The following is a 16584-nucleotide window of genomic DNA, read 5'->3' as shown; positions in this document are numbered from 1 at the left end:
ATGAAACAATTTAAAAACCTTGAAAGGTGTATTGAGAAAAACCAGGCTTTTTTTTTTTTTTCTTTTTAACACGTTTGTCATTACCAAAGAGAGACATCTTTAGGTAAAAATAATAAAAATCCCATGCTACATAGATAATGTGGATAATTCTATTTATCTGGTCAATGGGCAAAAAGCAAGCACTTAAGGTCTTCAGCTCGAATCTTTTGTCTATGTCTTATTGCTGGAATTTCATCTTCATTTCTTCGTGTTGGATGACTACACCGGGTGACGGTAGAGATGGTAAGCGTTGGTAAGAGATGGTAAGCCGGGCATTTACTCAGCCCCGCCACGCTCACCCTCGGGAGGCAATGAATTCTCAGCTGGTGGATGGACTGCTTTTGTCTCTTTGCCATCTTGTGGTTTAGGGTTTTCTGGGCGTCTGCGTCGGTAATTGACGTTGAGGTGGCTGCTGACCTTGGGTCTCACCTTGATTTTCCTTATCTTCCCCATTGCCATCCTCTCTAGGCTGTCTGGCGGGGAGGCCCCTGCAGAATCGTGGTCTATAACCCGACCCATGATCTGTCTCCCTGGGCTACCTGGTTCTCCTGCACCCTGGTTGCCGGCACCTTCCGTCACTGCTCCCTGCACACGAGGGTTGGGAGGTGTGGTCGTCGCCGTAGGGTCTCCCATGTGGTAAGGCGGCGGCGCCGCGCTGGGGCCGGCGCTGTTGGGCCTGGCCTGCGGGACCACTTTCCGATCCCTCGTTCTTTTCCCCGCTCTCACCATTCTGGCAATCTGCTGGGAATTGCGTGGAGGACCCCCGCGACGTGGATAGCGTCTGTAGTGGTTACAGTGGGCTGCATATTCACTGTCCTGCGCTGGAACTCAGCCAGGGCCTGTCGCATTTGCGGCCTCTGCACCCTCTTCTCCAGCAACATCCAGCTCCATAGTCTCTCCCTCCTCCCGGGGTGGGTACTTCCTGGGGTTATTCTTCTTCAGGGCAGTCTGATGTACGAACACATCTTCCGTGGTGTCATTCCTGTTGATGAGACCGTATCCGTTTCTTACATTGAACCATTTTACTCTTCCCAAAACTTCCGTTGCGATGACCTTCTTGTCCCGCCGGCAGGTGCCTCCGATGTGAGGCCGCCCGTGGTGCCGGCCTTGGTGCAGGGCCTGGTGTCGGCTGCTCGGAGGGCCCGGGCTGCGGGCCGCTGCTGGGTCTGGGCCTAGCTGCTCAGGGTGGCGGTGATGGTGACTGCGGCCGCCTGCGGCAGCTGCGGCTCCTCTCGGGGAAGGGGTGATGGTCACTAGGCCCGCGGCGTTGGTGGGACTGGTCAAGGGCTCTCTGGGGTCCGCTCTCCGCTCCTTACTCAGAATTTTAAAACTACTCTTTGTTTTTATTTCACAGCCAATTCTAGGGCCTCTCCGTCTGGTAAATCAGAGGGTCAAAATTCTGGGAAAGGAAATAATTCTTAACATGATAAATACTTGTTAAAATTTCCCTTGCTCTTATTTTTGTTTCCAGATATTTGTCATATTATCATAGTTTTTTTAAAAAAAGATTTTATTTATGTATTTATTTGAGAAAGAGAGAGAGCGCACGCGAGCAAGAGAGAGGGGCAGGGGAGGGGGAGAAGCAGGCTCCTCACTGAACAGGGAACCGGATGCGGGGCTCCATCCCAGGACCCTGAGATCATGACCTGAGCTGAAGGCAGACGCTTAAACAACTGAGCCACCCAGGTGCCCCCCATATTGTCATAGTTTGATTGATTTCCCTCTGGAGAAGGTCAAGTTCTCTGGAACATTTGATGTCATCATTTAGAGATGAAGTAGGTGTTACGTGTTTATTAAAAGTGATACACAAGATTGATTCAGAAACCAGGAGGCATACATTGATATTTTTTGCCTCAGTAATCTTACTGGCATGCGTACATACTTGAACTTGAATACTGGCTCAAATGAATCTTTTATGCAATGATCAATAGCTGGTAGGTAGGATTTGCTTCAAGTATTGAAACTACAATATTCCACTCTATTTACAGATGTACATTTAAGCAAATTTTCATGATGTCATTGTATTTTGAGATTGCACGCCCTAATTGTGAGACATAATCTGCATGGCAACAAGCCAGTGGATATATTAACCAATGGATCCATCACTCCTGGAACATGACATCCTTGAACTGAACCCCAAATTGTCCTGACCCTATCAATGCAATGATCTTCCGTAGCTTCACCTTCAAGGAATCTGGTTTGGGACTTGTATAGATCTCTGCTCTTTCCTCTCCCTCAGGGGTCAATTGCTGAGCCAGAGCAGTAACCCATAGACTGTCCTTCCTCTGCAAAGCCCCAGGAGAGAGAGACAGCATTCGTGCGTCCCAGATTTCCCTCTCAGATGGCCAAAGTCATCAGCACAACTGCTAACCCTCTCAGCTCCTTCTCTTCGCCAGCATTATCACTGTGTCAGTCGAAGTGTCAAGTGTTTCCCTCTTCCTGAAGCTGGCACAGGTCAGAGGTCACTATGGATGGGAGAGGGGGAGGCAAGGAATTTCAAAGCAGATGGAGGCAGGGCACATGTTTCCAAATTAATATTGCAGGGGCTAGGGAGGCAATGCATTAAACAGATATTTTATTCCTTCCCATTTTGATACCAAGACTGAAATCTTTTAGATTAGTAACGGTAGCCACCAGTACTGATAATAGCAGAATGCTTCTCCTCCTCAGGGTGTATGGGCCCCAGGATCTCCAACACCCAAAATAGGGTCAAATGGAATCACAGGGCCATGATATCTTCCAGCAAACTCAAATGTCCACAGTCACACAATGTGCAGAAATATAAACATGTGACCTTCCGTGTCATCAGTGCAGCATTTTCTAAGCCAAAATTGTGTACTTAATATAATTCTGAGTGCTGAGGAATTACCAAAATGCAGAAGAGATTTTTCCTGCCCTAAAGAAAGGTATAATCTTATTATGGAGCCAAGACAAGGAACAGGAAACAATTTGAAAACCATGCAAGGTAATAGTTAATTAGAAATCGTAACTTAAATTAGAGAACCCAAAATGGCAGATACAATGTATCTTGGGATATGTGGCCTTGGAATAAACAATTACTCTCTCTGGACCTCAATTTCTTTATTGATTTTTGTTTTGTTTTGTTTCTAGGTAGGAATAATTAGGAATAATATTAATCCCTTACTATCTGTTGAATGATTCTGTGAGGCACACATGTAACAAAGGATGTGTCAGCACTTAAAAACATTCCTAGTATTCAAATGTAGGACATCATTATTATTACTGTAATTATTGCCATTATGATTATTCGTAGAAGACTTTAAGTTCAGAAAGGGGAAGGGATGCTGGTACTCTGGGAAACCCACCCAGAGAAGAAAGTGTCTGAAAACCCGAGCCCGCTCTGAAGGATGAGCAGAATTCAGAAGAGGTGTACACAGGCTTGGAGGGGTGGCAGGGAGAAGAGTGTCCCCGAGGCAAGGAGAGAAGTGGAAGGATAGGAGGCATCAGTCAGGTGCCTGTTTGGCTGAGCTTATGGACTACTTAGGGTACGACTAGAACACATACTTGGGTGGATGAGGGGGCTGACCCAGGGCAGACCTCACAGTCAAGCATGAGTCCCACAGCTAGAAAAGGGATACATTGACATTTCCTTTATTCAAGACTAGTGGTTGGGAAAAGAAAGACCCATGGTTTGCTTGGAAAGAGCAAAGTCTACTTACCAGGGCAGGTGTCCAGAGAATTAAATGTTCTGTTCTGGACACTACTGGCTGAATTGAATCCATACTACCTGTATCATTGTCCATCATCACTGCTACTGCTGCTTCCCAATTTCTTTCTGCTACCAGTGACCTCATTCTATGCCAACCAATGATCATTTGTCTTCATCCTTCTTGACCTCCGATGAATCTGTGCCTGGTCCTTACTCATGCCACGTCTTCACAGAAGGCCGTATTGTCCCCTTAGTGCTGGGAACAATGCCATCCCTGATTCCCAGGCAAACAGCTTCAGAATTCTGCCTGAAATTTAAACCACTGAGATATTTATACCTGTAAACCAGTCTTTTCTTTCAAAATACAAATACATTCAAGGTGGCGAAGGAGGGCTGAGACTTACACGTCATTGTTAAAGATTTTAATTAATTAATTTTTCTCCTACCATCTACCTTCGAGCTGCACTGGAAGGAATGAAGGAATGCTTGCTTGACAAGTTTAGGTGGAAGGAAAGGTCATCTGGAAGATGAGGGAATCATGCAGGAGGGCTTTGGTCAAATGAAAAGCAGAATGAGGATACCGGAGATGAACCTAATTTTCAGACTTTTGCCAAAACTCAACCTTACCCATGTACACATATCTAGGGTCCCCCCCCCTTACCCACCCCAGGCTTTTCTTCCCCTGACTGACAGCCCCAGAGGGGAGACACCTTTCATTCCTCAGAGCAGCTTCAAATAAGAATAAATGTACATTATTTTCTTCCCTCCAGACAAGTCCTCAGGGTTCTCAGAAGGCAATCCTTGGCTCCTTTTCAGGACTGATCTCAGAGTTTCAGTTGCAAATGCTTAACTGCAAATTACATCTGCCTCCCCCCACTCACCCACCCAGGAGCCACAGGGAGTGAATGTTACCTAGCTCCGCCCTGATTAAAACTTGGGTTCATGTAAAAATCCAACTTCCAGGACCCACCTGTTCTAGAATGTTCTTTTGCTAGGATAAGACTGAATCACATGACAGCTGAGAAAACACTTCTCTCCTTCTTCTCATGTTCCATCATTGACCCCTAAAATAGTAACTTCTGCCCACACTTCGTCCTCTCCAGGAAAGTGAGAAAGCACCTCCCAGCTCTGCCTTTTGGGGGGGAGTGACTGATAAGACCGGGGAGAAGGGTAAAGGTCACACTGCAAGCTCACTCTCTCTGGCTCAGACCTGCCCGCACCTTCTCCTCTCTGATTTTGTTCCTATGAAGCAAGTGGATCTGGATGGGGGCACAGGCCTATGTTCTGAAGGCTGATGTCTTTCCAGGCCTCCTCTCTGAATCTGATAGGGAGTGAGGATGGAAACTCCTTTTCCTGCAGAGGCAGGCACAGCTTTCCCTACCCACAAGTAGAGCTGAAGACCTACCTGGGCCCAAGTACAAGCAAGGTTCTCTAGTCAAGCTTTATCATTAATTTAAAAACATGGTTTTATTCCTACTAGTTTTGCATGCCTATTTCTCAACGAGAGCAGAGGAGGCATGTGATTGACAGGGTTCCCAAGATTTTAGTGGTGTTTTAGGGAGAATTGCTTAGCAAAGCCTTCTGCCCCCTTGCTTCTCGGTGCTTTCTGAAGACCGAGAACCTATTATGTTATATCTTCTTAGAGATCTAGCCCCTACCTTCACCTCTACCCTAGTCTTCACCTACCCCCATCCCCATCTGAGACCTCGGGTTTGTCAAATGTGTTCAGTGAGCTGGAGAACACATTCGGTATTAGTGATGGAGGACCCAGTCACCCTCCAGTTACATCCTGTTCTGCTCCCTGTTCCTCAGGCTCTGGTTTGGGGCACACTGTGGATTACCAGGGTATTTGCAATGCACTAAGGCCCTCAACCCAAGATACACTTAAGTCTATGTGGTTCCCTGCATAGTTATCAAAATTAAGAAAGAGTGGACCATTTTAAAAATTTACCATTTACTATTCACTCTTCTTTAGGAAAAAAACATTGTGGGAATTCTGTAATTTATTATTTATCAATAGGACCCTTCATAAGAGTAAATATTTTTATCTTTCAAGCAAACATCTGATGGATTACCTTTGAAGAAAGACACAGTCTTATATTACAACTATTTCTTATATTACAAGTTTAGAACAGCAACTCTAGAATTCAGTTACATTGTCAGAGTTATCTGGCACAAACCATTATTGCAATGTCTCATAAAAAGCAATGAGACGAAAAAATAGCCATTGTTTTTATGACTGGAATATTGGCTGGCTGGTGTCATGGCCATATTCCAATTAGAATAATTATATTCCATCTATATATTTCTACCTATGATTCAGCTGGACTGATCTGTAATAGGAAAAGTCATGTCTTGGACTTTTGAGGTCTCAGGCTAATAAAATCTTACCCCATTCTGCTCCAGAAGTTTATTTTAAAAATTAATGATAAAACAATCTTGATAGCCCTATTTTGCAGCTGACCAAATTCTCCACCATAAAGGCTACCAAATGACATTTATTTGCATGTCTTGGGGTAACATAATATTTAAATAGAAATTACACGTTTTTCTTTTTTTTTCTTTTTTCTTTTTTAAAGATTTTATTTATTTCACAGACAGAGACAGCGAGAGAGGGAACACAAGCAAGGGGAGTGTGAGAGGGAGAAGGAGGCTTCCTGCCGAGCAGGGAGCCCGATGCGGGACTCGATCCCAGGACCCTGGGACCATGACCTGAGCCAAAGGCAGACGCTTAATGGCTGAGCCACCCAGGTGCCCCGAAATTACACGTTTTTCTAAGCTATGTGGCTATAAGAGATGACTGTGAACATTTCTAAGCCAACATGTTCTTATATCTGATGCTTAGAGCAAATGCTTAAAAGTACCTGCACTATTCTGAACACGTATGAATGGGTGACAATTCTGTCTGAAAATATTTGAGAAAGAGTGCTGCTCAGACTTGAAAAATCATACACGCTAACAGAAATCTGAGATTAACTATGTCAGAAGCTTCCCTCCTGGCCCCACTAATAACCCAGGACTGAAAAATTTGGCATCTTCTGTTGCCTCCTTTCTTTTTTGTTCTCCCCTATCTCAGTAGTTTCTAAGTCCCACAGAATCTTCCCTACCTGACCTTCCCAGTTGCTGTCTCCTTTCCATTCCTTTGGTCATAGCCTTGTCACCCTTCACTGGGATTTTTCTTTTCTTTTTTTTAAAAGATTTTGTTTATTTATTCGACAGAGATAGAGACAGCCAGTGAGAGAGGGAACACAAGCAGGGGGAGTGGGAGAGGAAGAAGCAGGCTGCCAGCGGAGAAGCCTGATGTGGGCTCGATCCCATAACGCCGGGATCACGCCCTGAGCCGAAGGCAGACGCCCAACCGCTGTGCCACCCAGGCGCCCCCACTGGAATTTTTCTAAGAGACTTCTAACCTCAGTGCTGTTGGACCCAGGCAAGAGGGGCGCCTGCCCTGGCCCTCTTCTGGCTGCGCCCTTCTCCACAAAGCGAGCGTACTGCAGAGCTGAGGGACATAGGGTGTATGGGCCTCCGTTTTTACCCTTGCCTGAGCCCTATTAGCATTAGCAAAAGGCCTAAGAATTTGCCCAGAATTTCTCAAGACGAACATTAGCACCTCCAGTTCCTACAGCACAATGGGGAGACATCAGTGGTACCTTGGGCTTTATCTCTCAGACTCTTGAAATGTGCTTCCAGATTTTGCCCTCAATTGTTCATTTTGTGTCATTTGCAAAGAGGTAAAAAAGAGAGCAGCTGGTTTAAATGACTAACTGCATGGGTGAGTCTATCAACATCTCAGACCAATCAGATTACTGAGGAGTCCAGAGTCAATTTCTAGGAAGGCAGAGAACTACATCCTAGCAGAGAGCAAGCCAACCAATCCGCCACCGATATTTGCATAAGCCTCCCGCAGTACATGCCCTCGTTTGACCCTTACAACTACCCTGGAAAGGCAGCTGGGTACAATATCATTCACATTTATAGATGAGATAACATGCTTGGAGAAGGGGAGTTAGTACGTTGCTTGAAATTAGACAGCTGATAAATGGCAGGGTATCCCAAGGCACTCCAAATTTTTGCTTCTAGGGGGTACAGGATCCAGACTTACTCTAAGACTTATAGATGTGCGTTTTATACTTGCAAAAACTACTCTTGGAAGGTACATTTGGTTTCCAGCTCTGGTTTGGCACTGACGAATGTTTCTTGCACAAGTCGTCCAATGGAGGTAGGCCTCAGTTTCCATCTTGAAGATAAAGGAGTTAAAGCAGATGCTTCTTCCAGCTCTGTGGTTCTTTCACAGTTTTTACCCCAGATTGCATCCCACGTGTGTGAAAGTGGCCCTGGAACCTGGACAGTACCACCGTGCTCTATTCATGAGTCTTTATCAAACGGCCCCAGGTGTCCTCTACCCTCCCAGGTTCATCCGCCAAGCGGCCCTGGTTTAATCAGAAGGTAAACATGAGCACTGGGGACAAAATGGCAAATCAACGGTACTTTTTTTGTTGCTACCGCCAAACATTTTTAGGGGCAAGAACACAGGTGATACTTTCCACAGGATGCCTGTTCCAAGGAACATTACTTGGATCTCCTTGAAAAGAGAATCTTTTTGTCACTTGGCTAAATGATATCAAACAGGTTTCCTTTGTAGAGACCTTTAATACTTACAGAGATGATTAATTATTAACCTCCAGGAGGAAGATTTCTCACCTCCAAAAACTAATGCTTAGAACCTAGCTTTAGAAGAGGGATCTGCTGATTGTTGCCAGCCCCTCAGAATTTATACATACCCAAAGCAAAAGGGAGCTTTTGGTGATGGCTAAATGAGATATAAGATGAGGAGGTTATTTGTTTTTTCCCTAATAAACCCAAACGCAAGAATTTACCTGCCTACATGTCAGTTCTTTACCCCCCTAGGAGATGAAATACTTAATGCAGAGCCTATCAGATCTGTCATGGTAATTGGGGGGAATGATGCTGGTGGTTTTAAAAGTTCCACAAGAGGTCTGTTGAAATCGAATTCTGGACTGAATGTGATCCACAGAAGGAAGTGTTCTTATTATTTAATGTTCTTATTATTTACTCCTCATCTTTTGAATCGAAAACAGCTTCACTCATTTACATTTTTTTAAGTAGGCTCCATGCCCAGTGTGAGGCTTGAACTCACAACCCTGACATTGAGAGCCGCATGCTCTACTGACTGAGCCAGCTAGGGGCCCCTCATTTACATTTTTCATCTAACTTAACTCCTAATGACTTTCAGCTGTTTTTGAAAGTCACATCTATCCCTGTGGCAGATTGTATTTTCTGAACATGCCTGCAATAATTCCATCCCACATACTCTTCTTACAATGAGACCGTGAGCCAGATTATAAAGATGTCATGCGCTCTTACTCTCTTGTCATGTGTTGCTCTCCTGTGACCTTTGTTCTCGGAATCCAGCTACCATGCTGTAAGGAAGTCCAAACAACCGTGTGCAGAGAGACCACACCGAGAGATCACATGTAGGCGTGCCTAGTCAATTGCCCACATCATCCGCCAGACCTATGAGTGAAGATGTCTCCATCAGATTCCAACCTTCAATCACTGAATCATGCCACCCTTCTTCCCTGTGGCAAACCTAGAATCACAGAGCAGAGACAAGCTGCCCCTCTCTGCTGGGTCAGAATTCTTAATGCACAGAATCCATGAGCATAATAAAATGGTTATTTTTTGTCCTTAAGTTTCAGGGTGGTTTGTTAGGCACTCATAGTAACTAAACAACCACCGAAGGGTAAAATGTGTTCCTGCTGAGGAAATTCGAAAGAATGTGTCAAATAGTTTTATTTCATGAATCTTTAGAACTTGAGATGTATCATCCTTGCGTCTTGGATCTCTTTGTATTAGAGATGTTTGGTACCCATATCTCCAGGATTTTAGCATTTGAATTTCTCCGAATCATGATTTATTTGTTTAGCATAAAATGTCCAGGAATGTTAGAGTCCTGAAACTGTCAGGATGGGCAACCCAATGTCTGGAAGCAGGGCTCTTGAAATCAAATGTCTTCAGGGGCCTACCAGGTAAAAGGAATGAGTCAAGTAGAGACTTGGCCTGGGGAAGACAGGAGGGGTTCAACCAAATTACTGGTGTATGATTTCCACAGGGAAGTGACCTGGTCCCAACTTCCCTTCTAAAACTTTTGAGGAAGCCCTGTTGGCCTATTGTGATCCCTGCCTTACGCCAGATCTCTTTTACAAGCTCCAAAGGACACTTAAAGCCCTGGGGCATCCCCAGAATCTGAATTCTTTTGATGTTGAAACGTGGGTTCAAAGGTCATTCTCAAATTAAACTCACTGAGCCTGATAAACATGCTAGTGCCACAGGGCAGTCTTGATTAGAATCCTCAGCAAAACATGAGTCTGCGAACTGGAAATGGGTCATTTGCTCCTTGGGATCCCATCGAGTTTCTAGGAATGCATCCTTTTATCAATTTATAAACATGGCTTGGATTCCTGAGAATTCTGGGTTCTGTGACTGACAGTCCATCTCCCCTACCAACACTTCTGAAATGTACATTCATAGCCGATCTGTGAAAAAACAAACAATGCCTTATTTGTTTATTTTTTTAAGATGCATTTTCAGTCAATTTATTATTATTTTAAAGATGGTCTTCCTTTCTAGACCAGAAGTCTCCTTCGGGAAGGCTTTGCCTGTCTTGTTTGTCGTATCTCCCGCATTCAGCGCAGTGCCTGGCACACATCAGGTACACAGTGATACTTAGTCAATGAATGAACTGTATCCCACTCATTTAGTCCATGCACATACAGTAGACACCTACTGTTTGTCTGGTATTAATCTTGGAGATGAGGATAATGTTATGAGCAGTATCGGCCAAACTCTATCTTGGGGCATTTACAATTTAGTGAGGGGAGGGGACTGGAGAAGTAACCAAGTAAACCAACTCAATCATTTCAGGTAGTACTAATAGTTATGAAGAAAACAAAACAGCATCTGGTGATTGAGGGGAAAGTCAGGGCTATCCTTTAGGAAGATTTTTTTTTTTTTTTTTAGATTTTATTTATTTATTTGAGAGTGAGAGGGAATGAGCAGTGGGGAGGGAGCAAGGAGAGAGAGAGAGAGAGAGAGAGAGAAGCAGACTCCCCACTGAGCAGGAAGCCCAATGCGGGGCTGATCCCGGGACCTAGAGATCATGACCTGAGCTGAAGGCAGATGCCCAATGGACTGAGCCACTCAGGTGCCCCCCCTCCCCTTAGAAAGACCCTTATCAGTAAGCTGACTCATAGATGATGGGGAGCCAGATATTTATGTAAGGGAAGAGCAGTAACAGTGGGATGAGTGTTCCAGTAGCAGATATAACCAGTGCAAAAGTCCTGGGGCAGAATTTGTTTGGCTTATTTAAAGGATATGATACACTGAGAACACAGTGTAGCTGGACCACAGTGGAAGAGGGTCACATGGTAGGGGATAAAGTCAAGATGCTGGCAGGGGCTGAGCTGGGAAGGCCTTGGAAGTCACAATAGAGAGGGATTCCAGGGGGTGCAGAGCAGCAAGCTGTAACAAGAGCCAAAGGAGCCTGGCCGTCGTGGACCTAAAAGAACATGTAAATACACCTACATCAGGAACAGAAGCCTCACTAGCTACAGCTGCGATCTTACAGGTGCTATTCTCAGCCCAAGACTCTTAACTTGAGGACACCTGACCTCACTGCTGCCTTCCTTAGGGATCAGCTGCCAGCAATATAGCACACCAGGGACTGGTGGGCCACTCACTAGCTCTAGAAATTCGGAGTTCTGAGTTCTTGTGTGGCAGATATCACCCTGATTCAACATTATTATCATTATCACAATAAAACACAGCCCCGACTGCTTTACTATAGGTTGAATGAATCAGACTGAGGTATCAGGAACCGGGGCTTAACAACAAAACTATTTGGGGTTGGCCAGGCTGTGACAGTCCAAGCGCCCCCTCCTCCAGCAAGCCAGGGCCCAGGCTTCCCCCTTTAAGGACTTCCCTCTGGGCTACTCCTCCCGCAGACTCCACCCTCTGCCTATTTACACCAGAAGCAGCAACCCAGGCGGGCCTCGCTGCCATCCCCAGACCCAGTCCCTCGTTTTGTCTTCTGTGGCAGAGACTGCTTCTGGCCCTGGTGGAACGGACTTAGTAGGTATGTGTCTGGAGGAAACGGGGAGTGGAAGGGGGATGAGGGTGCGTGGGGTGAAGAGGTGGGATGAAGAGGTTGAAGAGGTTAAGCAGGACCAAGAGCTCCAATAGCTTTGTAATAGGATGAAGTAAGAGAGTTCTCTGGAATATTCAAGGGAGATAAAGCAGAAATTGGATGCAACCCTGGGAGGGGTGAACCGGGCCTGTGTACATTGTTATGTTAAAAGATCACTGTGAAAAATAATCTATAGCTTGTCATTTTGTAACCAGTAGCGCAGCGCTTTAAGGGAGACGGCAGAATTTGAGCTTTGGGGCAAAGTTCTGCAAATACATGAAATACGTTATGTGAACTTTTCAATTCAGTAGTAACCACTTTACTATGTAAAGTCCAATGATTTTGCAATGATTGATGACCGGCAAGAACCATGCAGGTTAATTAATACTGGAAGAGGAGCTCTGAGTTACCATGCCTGATGTGAAATTTCAAAATAATTACAGGGTTTGGGAGCTCAAAGGGAACTTAGACATCCTCTAATCTAGAGGAGGCAAAACTGACCCACTTGCCTAGACATATTTTGTACCATGAAGGCCAACAGGCAGGACATGCCATCTCCACTGACCCAGTCCTCACCACTCCCTAATGCTCACCTCCCATCAGCCAGCTCCATGGAATTATGTGACATGGCTAGGCCCCGGAGAACTTGAGGTTGTAACCACTGGTGAACAAAGAAACTTCATTTTGCCAGGGAGAGAGGGAGAAGACTCCTCTATGATATGTTAATTAAAAAAAAATGACCTCTCTGCAAACAATTGGATATACTGGGGTGAGTGACCCAAGGTTTAAAGTGAAAGGCTCAAGTAAATTTGCTCAGACCACTGAATAGAAAAAACATTTCAAATTGGTGCTACATTATTTCTTTCCTAAAACAGCTTAACAGAAACTGTCTCCTCAATCCCAACAGTTCTGTGGGGTAGATTTTACAAATACAGCTATTTCCACTTTACAGATTGAGAAATGGAGGCAATTTTAACACCCACACTTTGATTCAGAAAAATCCTCCAAGCCCTGAGCTCTGTTATGAAGTTAGTATGATAAGCTAACATCACAAATCCGGCACTGCAAGCAGGTGTGTCGTGCTTGTTAAAACAAGGTCCCCTCAAGTGCTTTGGTTTACCAGGAATCCGAGATTTAACTTTCTAGCAAATGATAAAGGTTGTAAGGACCCCTCTTTTCCTCTTTCTTCCCTGTCTTTACATCCCAGGAATGTCTTCCTTCCTTTTTCTCAATTCCTCTTTTTTCCAAAACAAGAAAATCGATTCCTTTTCTGTTTTTGGTTTTGTTTGTCCTTTACAATTATGGATTATACTGATTAGTTAGCTGATTACACTTTAGCATAAATACATTTGCATGTTTGTGTTACGTTGGCCAATTATTTGCATTTGAAGACTTCATCACAGATGAAATGCTTTGCTGTTTAAAGGATTAAGACTGGGGAGGAGTTCAGGAGTTCGTTTTGGGTGGAGAGTGGGAATCCGACAGCCTTGACTCTCAAGGCTAGATGGAAATTATACTTGATTTACCTTTTGGAAGGTGAAAGAAAGCCCTCCTCCTCCCTTCTTCCCACCCCTTCTCTGTTGAGGAAGAGGGGTTTGGAATTCCCTCTCTTGTTAGTAAGAGGCGAAGGTTCTGGGAGGAGTAGAGTCACAGTTCCCCACGCTGCGGAAAGCAGAATTAGCCTACCCTTCATTTGTTCTTTTTTTTTTTTTTTTTTAAGATTTTATTTGTCAGAGAGAACACGTGTGCGTGCACATGCGGGGGAAGCAGCAGGCAGAGGGAGAAGCTGGCTCCCCACTGAGCAAGTATCTTGGTACGGCACTCAAACCCAGGACCCTGGGATCGCGACCTGAGCCGAAGGCAGGCCCTTAACCGACTGAGCCACCCAGGCGTCCCATCATTTGTTCAATTTTTCATTTGTCCTATTTACTATACTAATTCGATAGTCACTGTGATTTTCCCAAGGTGACTCCCCTCTTGTCTTGAAGTCCCAGAAAACACCCTTAAGCCTCCTGTGTTTCCACCTTCTGGTGACAAGGTTTCTGTGGCACAGAGATAGTGTGGATTTGGGACTAAGATTTTCCTGGCTATCCTAAACCAAACTGCCCTCAGGGGCTCACAGACGAAAGGCAAATGAATGTAACAATGCCATTTTGTGTCCTTAATGAGCACTTCTTACAAACTTTCTGTTACTAAACTTTTCTTTCCTGAAACATTGTAAGACTAGTACAGAGAACTTCTACCCTGTACCCAGAGTCACCAGTGTTTCAACATTTGCCACATTTGTTTTATCATTCTCTCTCCCTCATACCCCTCCCCACTATTTTATTTTTTTCTGGATCATTTGAGAGTAGGTAGCAAGTACCACGCTCTTTCAGTGTACATTTCCTAAGAACAAGGGTATTCTTTTACATAACCACACTATAGTTTACAAATTCCAGAAATGTAATCTTGTTAAAATAGTTTATTCTGGGGCGCCTGGGTGGCGCAGTTGTTAAGCGTCTGCCTTCGGCTCAGGGCGTGATCCCGGTGTTGTGGGATCGAGCCCCACATCAGGCTCCTCCGCTAGGAGCCTGCTTCTTCCTCTCCCACTCCCCCTGCTTGTGTTCCCTCTCTCGATGGCTGTCTCTGTCAAATAAATAAATAAAAATCTTTTAAAAAAACAGTTTATTCTACAGTCTGATTCTAATTTTGTCAATCATCCAAATAATATTCCTTAGTCATCTTTAATCTGGAATAGCTCCTCACTCTTTGTCTTTCACGACTTTGATGTTTTTTGAAGAATGTAGATGGTTTATTTTATCTGTTCTTCAATTAGTTCATCTGATGTTGCCTTATAATTAGATTCAGACAATGCAGCCCTGGCTGGATTATTACATTGCTGATATTGTGTTCTTTCCAGACTATCACATCTGGAGTCATAGGGTGTTTGTTTGCAACTACTAGGTGATAATTTCAACCACCCAGTCATTGTTTATTTCTTCTCTGTGTATTTATTACTCGTACACTTGGAATCAATAAAAAGTTTTTGGAAAGACAATTGCGTTCACACAAATAACCTGCTGCTCATGAAGCTTTCTCTCCTAGATTTAGCATGCGTTCTTGTTCATCTAGGACTGTTCAAACCAATCTTTTCCATGGTAGCTGCAAAATGGTCATTTTCCAGTTTTAACACCACTGCCTCCACATTTATTAAATGACATCTGTCGTGGGGAAGAGTCTTCCCGTCTAGGCCATTTTAGGTGTGTTTACAGCTTTAGTGCTACAATTCACATACCATATAATTCGCCTTTTCAAAATGTACAATTTGGTGGGTTTTTTCTCTTTTTATTATGGTAAAATACACATAATATGAAATTTATCATCTTAACCATTTTTAAGTATACGGTTAAGTGGTATTGAATATATTCACACTGTGCAACCATCACCATCCTCCATTTTTACAACTCTTTCATCTTGTAAAACTGAGACTCTAAACCCATTAAACAATAACACTTTATCCCCATTCTGGCAACCAGCCCCTGGCAACCCCCACTATCCTCTGTCTCTATGGTGTTGACAGCTCTCAAGGACCTCAGCAGAATCCTACCGCATTTGTCTTTTTGTGACCGGCTTCCTTCATTCAGCATGAGGTCCTCAAGGTTCATCCATGTCGTAGCATATTGCAGCTTCCTTTTTAAGGCGGAATAATATTCAATTGTATGGATACACCACATTTTGTTTATTCCTCTATTGATGGACCCTCGAGTTGCTTGCACATGTCAGCTATTGTGACTTCTGCTAAGAACGTGGGTGTACAAATATCTCTTCAAACCCTGCCTTCAATTCCTTTGACTATATACCCTGGTGTGGAATTGCTGGATCATACGGTAATTCTATTTGTAATGTTTTGAGGAACGGCTCTACTGCTTTACACAACAGCTATGCTATTTCACTTTCCCACCTATGGGCACATGGGTTCCAGTTTCTCCACGCTTCTTGTTTTCTCTTTTTTTGATAGTAGCCATCCTAATGGGTGTGAGGTGGTGTCTTACTGTGGTTTTGATGTGCATTTTCCTAATGATTAGTGATGCTGAGTATCTTCTCATGTGCTTGTTGGCCATGTGCATATCTTTGGAGAGATGTCCATTCCGGTCCTTTGCCCATTGTTTGGTTATTTTTCTTGTTGAATTTTAGGAGTTCTCTAGATATTTTGGATATTAATCTTTTATCACATTATGAGTTGCAAATATTTTCTCACATTCTGTGGGTTGTCTTTTTACTGTGTGAATGGGTCTTTTGATGCACAAAGTATCTTAATTTTCATAAAGCCCAGTTTGTCTATTTTTTCTTTTGTTACCTGTGCCCTTAATGTCCTATTTGAGAAATCGCTGTCGAATCCAGTATCATGAAGTTTTGTCTATTTTCTTCCTAAGAGTTTTATGACATGGAGTCTTACTTTTAGGTCCTTGATCCATTTTGTGTTAATTTTTGTATGTGATGTTAGGTAAAGATGGTAAGTACTGCCCCGCTGAAGAATGGGTAGAAAATCTTGCAAGTCCTGAATCTAGGACTGATGGGTAAATGAGCATCCATTGTGCCATTCTCTCTATTTTCATGTATGGTTTCCTTTTTCTGTTTTTTTCTGTCCCACCCTACTGTGCTCCCCCATCTCAGCTCTGTCAACTCT

The 16584-nt window shown here is 43.9% G+C and overlaps 1 protein-coding gene and 1 pseudogene across 3 annotated transcripts in view; one reads left to right on the top strand and one right to left on the bottom strand.

The window, feature by feature from the left end:
• Positions 1 to 315: 315 nt before the first annotated feature.
• Positions 316 to 3854, bottom strand: LOC113269726 (Y-box-binding protein 1-like; annotated as a pseudogene).
• Positions 3855 to 11734: 7880 nt separating this feature from the next.
• Positions 11735 to 16584, top strand: part of ATOSA (atos homolog A) — a 116540-nt gene continuing 111690 nt past the window's right edge. For all 3 annotated transcript variants that reach the window (XM_048219351.2, XM_044391014.3, XM_057306344.1), the window contains exon 1: positions 11735 to 11864. The gene's annotated coding sequence lies outside the window, so the exon portion shown is untranslated. The remainder of the gene's footprint in view (positions 11865 to 16584) is intronic.

The sequence above is a fragment of the Ursus arctos genome, unplaced genomic scaffold (genome assembly GCF_023065955.2).
Source record: "Ursus arctos isolate Adak ecotype North America unplaced genomic scaffold, UrsArc2.0 scaffold_36, whole genome shotgun sequence".
Classification (NCBI taxonomy): Eukaryota; Metazoa; Chordata; class Mammalia; order Carnivora; family Ursidae; genus Ursus; species Ursus arctos.
The sequence above is the reverse complement of the archived record's forward strand: the minus strand, read 5'-3'. Positions and strand labels throughout refer to the sequence as shown.